Genomic DNA, 12,163 nt, shown 5'->3' with positions numbered 1-12,163 from the left:
AGTAGGAAAGCGGACTATAGAGATGGAACCAAGGAGTGTGCTACCAGCTCAGGGTTACCTTAGACTGTGATGTGAGGCACACTCAAACCACTGTTCTTTGAACAGGGACCCCACAAGTGGCAGATATGGAGAGACACCCTCCTTCCTTTTCTGGGAGGAGTGGCACAGGAGTGTGCTACAGGAATCTGCTGGGTTTGGAGACTCCAAATGGGGCCACATGCCAGAGATACAAATGCTCAGTAACAGGCCACATGAGCTCGGAGTGAGGCTGGAGACCACAGGAGATGGGAAGGATTTACTGCTTCTCTCTGAGGGTGCACTGAGGAACAGGGCTTGAGCTCTTGGCTCCTCCAGACTGGAGATTGGGAGGCTGCCATTTTCATTCTCTGCCTCCAAAGCTCTATGGAAAGCATTCAGGGGACAAAAGATCAAAACATAGCAGATTACATAGCCTGGCCCCTGACAAGGGTGGTGCAATTGTGCCTCAGGCAAAGACATTTAAGAATTAGTACAACAGGCCCCTCCCCTAGAAGATCAACAAGAACATCCAGCCAAGACCAAGGTCATCAATCAGTGAGAACTGCGGAACTCCCAGAGCTATAGGAATTCATGTTTTTTGTTTGTTTGTTTGTTTTGTTTTGTTTTTTTTCTATGATTAATTAGTCTTTCAAAGTTAATCTTATTCTGTTTTTTATTCTTTAAAATTTTTCCTTTTTCCTATTTTAATGTTTTTAAACTATTTTATTGATACCTTTTTAAAAAGTCTTTTTAAATTTTCATTGTTATAGTCATATTCTCTCCCTTCATCTTAGTTGACCTTATTTTTTGTATATATATCGGTTTTTCTTTCTTTAATTTTGAGGATACAGTTTCTTATAATAGATCAAAATATACCCTAACTCTAGTGAATGGCTTTGTTCTTGTCTCTAGCCTGATCACATTCTTTTCTCTCTTTTTTTTTTTCCTGTTTTCAACCAACTTCTTATATAATCAATTCCTTTTTTAGAATCTTCTTTTAATTTATGTCTTTACAGTTATATTCCCTTCATTGTGTTTATATATATATATATATATATATATAAAGTTTTTTCATTTTTTAAAATTTTGGGAGGCAGTTTCCTCTAACCAAAATGTACCTAAAATAAAAAATCAAGTATGTGGCTCTGTTCTTTTCACCAGTCTAATATATACTTCTTTCTTTCTTTTCCCCATAGTTTCAGGTCTCTTCTGATTTGGTTAGTGTATATTTTTCTCTATTGTTGCTACCTTTTTAGCATTTTGTTCTCTCATTCATCTATTCTTATCTAGATAAAATGACAAGGCAGAAAAACTCACTTAAAAACAAAAACAAAAATAAAAACAAAAAAACAAGAGGTAGTACTGATGGCTAGGGACCTAATCAATAAGGACATTGATAATATGTCAGAACAAGTGTTCAGAATGATGATTATCAAGATGCTAGCTGGGCTCCAAAAAGCATGGAAGATACTAGAGAATCTATTTCTGGAGAAATAAAAGCCCTTTCTGGAGAAATAAAGGAACTAAAATCTAATCAAGTTGAAATTTAAAAAGCTATTTATGAGGTGCAATAAAAAAAAAATGGAGGCTCTCACTGCTAGGATAAATGAGGCAGAAGAGAGAATTAGTAATATAGAAGACCAAATGATGGAGAATAAAGAAACTGAGCAAAAGAGAGATACACAACTACTGGACCACGAGGCAAGATTTGAGACATAAGTGATACCATAAGACAAAACAATATTAGAATAACTGGGATCCCAGAAGAAGAAGAAAGGGGGGGGCAGAAGGTATGTTAGAGCAAATTGTTGTAGAGAATTTCCATATTTTGGCAAAGGGAACAAACATCAAAATCCAGGAGGCACAGAGAACCCCCTCAGAATCAATAAAAATAGGTCTACACCACGTGGTCTAAGAGTAAAACTTACAAGTCTCAGTGACAAAGAGAAAATTCTGAAAGCAGCTCAGGACAAGAGGTCTGTAACATACAAGATAGAAATATTAGATTGGCAGCAGACCTATCTACAGAGACCTGGCAGGCAAGAAAGGACTGGGATGATATATTCAGAGCACTAAATGAGAAAAATATGCTGCCAAGAATACTATATCGAGCTAGGCTATCATTGAAAATAGAAGGAGAGATAAAAAGCTTTCGGGAGAAACAAAAATTAAAAGAATTTGAAAACACCAAACCAGCCCTACAGGAAATATTGAAAGGGATCCTCTAAGCAAAGAGAGAGCCTAAAAGTAACAGACCAGAAAGGAACAGGACAATACACAGTAACAGTCACTTTCCAGGCAATACGATGGCACTAAATTCATATCTTTCAATAGTTATCCTAAATGAAAATGCGCTAAATGCCCAATCAAAAGACAAAGAGTATCAGAATGTATTTAAAAAAAAAAAAAAAAAACTGGGGCACCTGGGTGGCTCACTGGGTTAAGCCGCTGCCTTCGGCTCAGGTCATGATCTCAGGGTCCTGGGATCGAGCCCCGCATCGGGCTCTCTGCTCAGCAGGGAGCCTGCTTCCCCCCGCCCTTTCTCTCTGCCTGCCTCTCTGTCTACTTGTGATCTCTCTCTCTGTCAAATAAATAAATAAAATCTTTTAAAAAAAATAAAATAAAATAAAAAATAAAAAAAAACTATCAGTATTCTCTCTGCAAGAAACTCATTTTAGACCCAAAGACACCTCCAGATTTAAACTGAGGGGGTGTAAAATAATTTACCATGCTAATGGACATTAAAAAGAAGCTGGGGTAGCAATTCTTATATCAGATAAATTAGATTTTGAGCCAAAGAATATAATAGAAGATGAGGAAGGAGACTATATCATACTAGACAAAGAGTCTGTCCAACAAGAAGATCTAAAAATTTTAAATATCTATGCCCCTAACTAACATGGGAGCAGCCAATTATATAAGCCAATTAATAAAATCAAAGAAACACATTGACAGTAATATAGTAATAGCAGGGGATGTTAACACTGCCCTCACTAAAACTGATAGATCATCTAAGCAAAAGATCAACAAAGAAATAAAGGCTTTAAATGACACACTGGACTAGATGGACATCACAGATATATTTAGAACATTCCATCCCAAGGCAACAGAATACACATTCTTTTCTAGTGCACATGGTACATTCTTCAGAATAGATCACATCCTGGGTCACAAATCAGGTCTCAACTGGTACCAAAAGATTGGGATCATTCCCTGCATATTTTCAGACCACAATGCTTTGAAACTAGAATTCAACCACAAGAAGAAAGTTGGAAAGAACTCAAATACATGGAGACTAAAGAGCGTCCTACTGAAGAATGAAAGGTTCAGTCCTGAGAGAAAAATATATAGCAACACAAGCCTTTCTCAAGAAACAAGAAAGGTTTCAAGTATACAACCTAACCCTACACTTAAAAAGGCTTTCTTTGCTGTTCTTTCTCCAGCTCCTTCTCCAGCAGGAGAAGACAAATAATAAAGATCAAAGCAGAAATCAATGAAATAGAAATGAAAAGAACAGTAGAACAAATCAATGAAACTAGGAGCTGGTGCTTTGAAAGAATTAATAAGATTGATAACCCCCTGGCCAGACTTACCAAAAAGAAAAGTGAAAGGACCCAAATTAGAAAATCATGAATGAAAGAGGAGAGGTCCCAACCAACAAAGAAGTACAATTATACGAACATATTCTGAGCAACTATACACCAGCCAACTTGACAATATGGAAGAAATTGATGCATTCCCAGAGACATATAAACTACCAAAACTGAACCAGGAAGAAATAGAAAACCTGAACAGAGCCATAATCAGTAAGGAGATTGAAGCAGTCATCAAAAATCTCACAACAAATAAGAGCCTAGGGCCAGACAGCTTCTCAGGGCAATTCTACCAAGCATTTAAGGAAGAATTGACATCTATTGTCCTGAAACTGTTCCAAAAAACTAGAAATGGAAGGGAAAAATGCCAAACCTTACACCACCTCACACCAGTCAGAATGGCTAAAATTAACAAGTCAGGAAATGACAGATATTGGCAAGGGTGGTGGAGAAAGGGGAACCCTCCTACACTGTTGGTAGGAATGCAAGCTGGTGCAGCCACTCTGGAAAACAGCATGGAGGCTCCTCAGAGCTACCCTATGACCTAGCAATTGCACTATTGGGTATTTGCCCTAAAGATACAAAGGTAGTGATCCGAAGGGGCATGTGAACCTGAATGTTTATAGCAGCAATGTCCACAATAGCCAAACTATGGAGAGAACCTGGATGTCCATCAACAGATGAATGGATAAAGAAGAAGTGGTATATATATAAATGGAATACTATGCAGCCATCAAAACCCCCACAGAATCCTGCCATTTACAATGATGTGGATGGAACTAGAGGGTGTTATGCTAAGTGAAATAAGTCAAAGAAAGAAAAGTATCATATGATATCTTTGATATGAGGAATTTGAAATGTAGGGTGGGGGTTTGTAGGGGTAGGGAGGGAGAAAATGAACAAGATGGGACCCGGGAGGGAGACAAACGATAGGAGACTCTTAATCTCAGGAAACAAACTGAGTGTTGTTGGGGCATGCGGGGGGGGGGGGGGAGGGATAGGGTGGCTGGTTTATGGACAATGGAGAGGGTATGTGCTATGGTGAGTGCTGTGAATTGTGTAAGACTGATGATTCACAGACCTGTACCCCTGAAGCAAATAATACGTTATGTGTTAATAAAAAATAATAAAATAAAATGAAATAAAAGGATTTGAAAGGAAAAAGAAAACAAAACCTTGAATTTGGATAAGCCAATATGGAGTCTGATGTAGTAAAGTATGTAACTAATCTCAAATCTGTAACTTTAGTGTGGATAAGGATTATGGCCATTCACCATACTTTATTTTTTTATTTTTTAAAAGACTTTATTTAATTATTTGAGAGAGAGAGAATGAGTGGTGGGGAGGGACAGAGGGAGAGAGAGAGAGAGAATCAGACTCCCTGATGTGGGGCTCTATCTCAGGACCCTGGGATCACCATCTGAGCTGAAGACAGCTGTTTAACCCACGGAGCCACCTAGGGGGCTCCTGGACACTGCATTTTAAACACACATTTTGCCACTAATAAAACTAAGGTGCATTGCTTTTGTAGTAGGTGGTTTGTGAGAATCCCAAACATTCTTAGGATTCCCTAAGATACATGAGATAAAGACAGCTTAAAACTGACTTCCCATGTTCACTATACATTAAGGAATCTCACAATCTCTAAAACCATTGCATTTAGGAATCCAATAAAAGTAAGTGGGCTTCTGTCACCTTGACAACTGGAACAGCTGTTACTCCTTACGAGTCATGGAAAGGCTGGGCAGGAACACTGTGCAGCAAGATGATGCTGGAAAAACACCTGCTGCCACCAGCCTGCCCTGCCTCCCAGTCATTCTGCTCTAGCCAATCTGTAACCTCTGGCTTTCTATTTCTCCCAATGCACTCAGAAACATTTTCAAGGGTGGATGGCATTTAAATATATACTTCATCTTCACATGTTTGAAGTTTTAATTCCCAACATCTGGAAATCAAACTTTGTCTAACTTTGAGTTCACTGGAGAAAACTGCTGAGAGTTTAAAAGTTATCACTGCCTTTATCCAAGAAAACACATTAAGAAATGCTGGTCTTACTTTGTTAATAATTACCTTGTGCCCTTTTTTCAAGGGGATTCAAATCACAAGTTAAATTTCTTGAATATTCAAATATTTCTGTTAAGTACCAAATATTATTATTTTCATGTATTATAAAGGGACTCAAACACAAAGTTCACTGCCAGTAAGTGGTTTGTCAGAAGATAGTACATGGAGCTTTTCACTTTCCCTCTGTTCTCCATTCTATTTTTATCTAATTTTATTTTAAAGCAATGTCTTTCATCTTATCATGATTAGAATGCAAAATATTTTCAAATTTTTCCTCTGGAAATCAAATGAGATCAGCACTTAAAGTCCCTTCCCTGTGCCAAGCACCGTGAAAGCACTTGATAGAACAAATGTTGTTTAACTCTGAATCATATAAAACACATTTTAAAAAATTCTTTACAAAGTGCAAGACATATTGTTTCGTACTTGAATTAGCAAAATACGTAACAGAATTTTCTTTTCTCTTTAAAAAAGTGCATTATATTCTGCTTGGGGGAGAACCATAAAACATCAAGCCAAGTTTAGACTCCCCTGTGCATGAAAACTGTAGCAGGTGACTGATGTCAGCCTTCTGTGAATGTCTCAAGTGACCTCAAGGAGATCTCAAAAATAGGAAGAACCAGAAAACCAGCAAAGCAGAGGCATGCAGGCAATATTTTTGAATAATCAGGTATGACAAAAACATAATGTATTAAGATTTTTCTCCTGTCTATGTGGAAATCAGAAAACCCCAAGTTTTATAACTGAAACAAATTATACCTTATGGCACACAGGTATTTGGAGAATTGCTTGCGAGCATGTATCCCCACGTCCCGCTTTTGTATATTTAACCCCCCATAGCTAACAAGCTTTGGAACAATTCCTCAAAGCAATCTGAAAAACTGCTTCCTAGAGGATCATCCTCAGTAAGACAATTAATAAAACATTTACTGACCTATTTTGAGGTTGGCTTTCTTCCAGTTGACAATTTGGTGACCACGAAAGGACCCCAGAAGAGACACGGCTCTCTCCTTTGGACTCCACCAGGAGATGGAGCCTTGGCACTGGCTCTTGTGCCAAGTTGTACTTGGAGTACAAAATACATTGTCCTTGGAGAACAATAGACGCGGTGGGTTCTTCCTGGGACTGGGACCTTCCCTTTTGGTAGATGGTCCAGAGCTTTATTCATTGTTTTTTTCTTCTCCAAAGTCAGGAAAAGGTGCCATTCTGTGTATGACCCAGAATTAACCTTTCTTTCTTTCTTTCTCTTGCAGTCAGGAGAGTGACATTTTTATGCTTAACACAGGTTCCAGGTCTTATCTGTTGTCTGGTCCTCCGGCATAAGTCAGAAAGGGCACCATACTGTATAGAGCACAGGTTTCAGGTCTCTTGGAGGGATAAATTTTCATCCCAGAAATTAAAAATCCTTCAGAACTTTGACAATTTGAGTACTTGATGCTACAATGACATAAATGAGGTTCTGAAGAAATCTGAAGACAAGGGCCAGGAGCTCCTCTCATTGAAGAATGCGGGGATTAGCATTACCCTACACTGGTCTCACAGAGATTCCCATGTACAATACAGATCATCTAGTTGCTTTACCAAGGGATGCATGTAAATCTTAGGCTCAGCATTCTGAGCACTTTCGTTTTTGCCAGACTTAATGGAGAGAGACACTGAGACACAAACACCATCAACCACCTCCAGGGGGACACCTGGAGATGCAAGCTCACTCTGATCAACACATTGGTCCACAACTAAACCCCCTTAGGTAGTGCCAAGCATTTGTACCCACTAGGACTGAGATAAACCATCACTGGAAAAACAGGATAGGTAACACTTCCAACACTCCAGGGGGATTCATGTTTAACATACATGGATCATATACTTGCAAGCTTCTAAATAAATGAGAAAATTATACTAAAGATAATTCGAACAATGATTTTGACATTCAAATGGCCTAAATGGGGATCCTTTGAAATATCGTGAACTTACTCAAGAAAGCCAGCTGTTAAATTAAATAACCAGAGTGGGAAGCATATTTTGATTGGTATTTAGAAGCTTCTGAAAGAAACACTGGTGCCAAGTAAGCATCTGCTTTGGCTCAGGTGGTGATCCCAGGGTCCTGGGATGGAGTTCCGCATTGGGATCCCTGCTCAGTGGGGAGTCTGCTTCTCCCTTTGCCTCTGCCTGTTGCTCTGCCTGCTTGTGCTCTCTCTCTCTCTGTCAAATAAATAAATAAATAAATAAATAAAATCTTTAAAAAAACAAACACTAATCAAAGTTTGTTGGTTTAATTAAAACAGGTTTTAGGTTTTTGTTGTTGTTTTCTTTTGGTTTTGTTTTTAGAACTGTCAACATTAAATATACTCTTATTCTACCTAGGTTTACTAAAAGTCAAACAAGTGCATGTAATCTTGGTTATAGAATTTGTTAACAAGAAAGGTAATTTTTAGGGGCGCCTGGGTGGCTCAGCGGGTTAAAGCCTCTGCCTTCGGCTCAGGTCATGATCCCAGGGTCCTGGGATCGAGCCCCGCATCGGGCTCTCTGCTCAGCAGGGAGCCTGCTTCCTCCTCTCTCTCTGCCTGCCTCTCTGCCTACTTGTAATCTCTATCTGTCAAAAAAATAAATCTTAAAAAAAAAATAAAAAAAAAGAAAGGTAATTTTAATATGACAGCTGATAAGCATCTTAAAGTTTTTAGTGGGAGGTTGGGGGAACAGGTGGTGGGTAATGGGGAGGGCACGTTTTGCATGGAGCACTGGGTGTTGTGCAAAAAGAATGAATACTGTTACGCTGAAAAAATAAATAAAATGGAAAAAAAAAAAGATCAAGGTGATTAAAATAGTTATAAAAGTTTATAAATTTGTCAACAATATTTATGTCTACTTAAAGTATTTTCCTCTAATTTTTTTGTAAGTTAAAACATTAGAGTTTTGCTAAGTTACATAATGGATAGTCATTAAATAGCTAAATCATTTTCAAATAAGATAAAATACTGAAACATTAATTACTAACATAGGTTTATCTACATTTGACTTTCTATTACAGAGAAACTAAAGGTATTTGGGTCTGCTCATAAATATATTTTGTGTCATGTTGAAACAGAGAGAAAGCATATGTTTCTAAAAATCACTAAACGTATTTGTAAATTTCCCTAACTAAAAAATAGTGGTATAACTAACAGTTCACAATTGCTTACTACTTTAGTTTTCACTAGAAACTAAGGTTTCTAAGATTTCAGAACTCTAATAAATGTAATTAAGATTAATGGACATAATAAGGGAAACAAGTGTATGCAAAGACAGTGAGATATATGTTTATGGTATCTAAAAAAAGGCGTGGGAAAGGGGAAATGGATTTTTGTTGAGGGAAAACAAATTATTTTATCTTAAAGTGAGATTATTTAAAGAGGGAAAACAGGACAAAATTAAATGTAAAAGAAAGAAGAAGACAAAAAATAGAAAGAAAAGAAAAAAATGTAAAAAATTTGCAAAAAGGACATCTTTGGAAAAGAATTTTATGTATGGTTAGTAGTGGCTAAGATTAGAATAAATTTATAGAAAATGAGTTTTAATGTCAAAAGTATACTGGTATAAGATTAGAATTTGGTTTTCTCTGTTAAAATAACGAAGTTTTCTTAGATTATTGGTCTAATCTTAATATGAAATTATAAGCAAAGGTTATTTATCTTTAATGTAATCACTGAGAAAAAGTTTCTCTGTTTTGTCTTTATGAAATATTTGATCACTTAAGATAACTGAATCTCCCTAGTATTAAAAGAGCTAAATTTTGCTGACAACTATGTAATTTCTTTATTTGCCTTTAGAATCTTTTATTGCTACCTTGCTTAAATAATTAAGTATTATTAAGTATTAAGTTTTGATCTATAATTCTGTTTAGGCACATCCTTTAAAACATTTATATTTTTGACAACCTTCACAAAACTCAAATTTTGAATGAAGTCTTTTTGACTGATTGGTCTTGTTTAATTCGTATATTAAATTACATGGAAAGCATTGGCAGATAAATGATGATAAACCTTCTTAGATTTTATTGTATGGGTAAATGCTATTAATATAATTGTTCTAGAAATTTTTTAAATTAACATACAATGTATTATTTGCTTCAGGGGTACAAGTCTGTGAACCATTTGTCTTACACACTTCACAGCACTCACCATAGCACATAACCTCCCCAATGTCCATAACCTGACCACCCTATCCCTCCCCCACCCTCCCACTCCTCAGCAACCTTCAATTTGTTTCTTGAAATTAAGAGTCTCTTATGGTACGAAATTTCTCAAGTTTTGGTTTGTTTTGGTATACATTATCACTTATAAATCTAATTATTGAAATGGTGTGTTTCAGAAATAACCAGATTTCCTTGTCAATTGCCTTATAATAAACTCTCATCAGATCTTTAACCATGGCCATTTTTGAAACTTTTTTCATTTACCATTATTGTTTTTACTCTGATGTTCTCGTAAATGTGTTTCAGCTTCCAGAAAATTCATGGAAAAGACTTAATGACAAATGTAGGTATCTGATACCCTTAAGGTCATAAAACTAAACCGGATAAAAGATTGCCAGAACTAATAGGAATACTGGATTCAGACAGAACAGAAATTAGTAGCATGGTAGTGAATGGACTGAGGAAAGTGATTATATTTTTTTATGACTTTTGTTTGAAACACATACTGGTTCTATAATATTTGCTCTCCCAGATTTAAGGAAAATTTTTCTCTTAAGCGATCTTTGACTAAGAGACATTTGGTAAAATATCCCTTTGCAAACAAATATGAAAGCTTTCTCTTTCTCCCTACCTGATCTCTCTAGAATTTGGAAACTCTCAGTAAGTATTCTTACTTCCAGGGCAGTTATAGTTATTTTGATAAGTTCAGTAAGAATCTGTTCTCCTTGTAACAGGACATCATTGGAAACAACCCTTCTATTACCAAGGCTTTGACTGGAATGTCATATTTGAGAGAGACATGCATAGACTCAGAGATGACCTGACAGCTTTAAGCAACTGAGGTTGATTTTATGCAGCCAATGAAGGCCCTTGGAAAATGAGCCTGTTATTGCTTACAGGGTTCCTGGGAACTTTACCAGGTGAGTAAGGAAGGTCACTTCCTGGCAGGCTTTGAAACCTCAGAATATTTTGTGGACCTTAAGAAGAAGGGAAGTAGCCCAAATTTATAGCTATACAGGTGAGTCTGATGGCAAGTATTGGGCTTGGTTTCTTAGCCTCAAAGGGCTGTTAAAAGTTCAATTTAAAATTCCTGATAGAAAGCTTCAGCAAAGCATATTTGAAAGGACCTAAATGGCCAATCTCTATTCTCGCTGGCATTGTGTAAATAATTAGGACAAAGTTGTTAAAACTGGACTTGTTTTACAAACAAATTAATCATAATTTGTCTATTAAGAAAAGAGGGTGATTTTAAGAGAGAAAAACTGTTTCAGTAACACAACTTTGTGGATGTTATTGTTCTGATTACTTGTCTTTGAATGCTTGTGGTTTGCCTATAAAATTGGGCTGGCTCCTGAATTCCTCTGGTTTTCCCAAACATGTAGTTATGACTCTCCAAACTAAGATTTCCAATTTTCTTCTGTTCTTTTGACTTAGAATAATTGACAACTTAAACTGCCCTTTTCCCTGAAGGCCTGCAAACTGAAGCTAGACAACTTGAGGTAAACTTCAGAGAAATTGCCACAATGGCCATATTTAGACAATCTTCATGCTTATTGCTAAATGGGCTGCTCAGAAAGATCACTGGAGACATTCAAACTGAACTAGGAAAATCTGTCAGACTGCACTGTCCATCCTCACTCTATCTGAAGATGCTTTGAGCCCAACATCTAGAAATTATCTCACTGATAACAGTCAGGACCCAGACACTGGGTTGATAATTTGCTCCATTAACCTGTGTTTTTCTTTTCTTTCCATAAGAAATGTCTCTCTTCATTACTTACATTGTTTGCACAATGTAGGCCTAACTCTGAGACACCGCCTGGAGGACTGCTCCTGAAATGAGACAACTGTATTTAACCGACCTGACCTGTTCTCAACACCAGGAAAGGTTCATGAGATAGGAAACAGACTTCTTACCTAAGGTCCAGAACAGAACAGTTAAACTCTGGCTAAGAGGGAACAGCGTTGACAGGTGATGTTATTCTAAGGAGGGAAAAAATCTTGTCAAAAGAGGAGAATGTTACTTTGTAACCATACCACAGGGACTTTGAGTGGAAATTTATTCCAGATATGGGATGGATTCGTGAAGATGACTCTCAGTTGGGGGTAACTCCACTCTGCTGGAACAAGCTAATCAAACCGAATATCAGCCTTAAGTGACCCAACGCCCAGTCTCAGGGAAATGTTAGCTCAATGGCTTGGGTTCTGAAATTCTTGGTTTAAATTGATTCTAATGTTTCTAACCAAGATATTAGCCTTTTTACTGTTCATAGATGTACTCTGCAAATGAACTTCTTGTGTGAATTGGTGTACTCAG

This window comes from Meles meles, chromosome 5, assembly GCF_922984935.1.
Source record: "Meles meles chromosome 5, mMelMel3.1 paternal haplotype, whole genome shotgun sequence".
Taxonomy (NCBI): Eukaryota; Metazoa; Chordata; class Mammalia; order Carnivora; family Mustelidae; genus Meles; species Meles meles.
Note: the sequence above shows the minus strand (reverse complement) of the source record.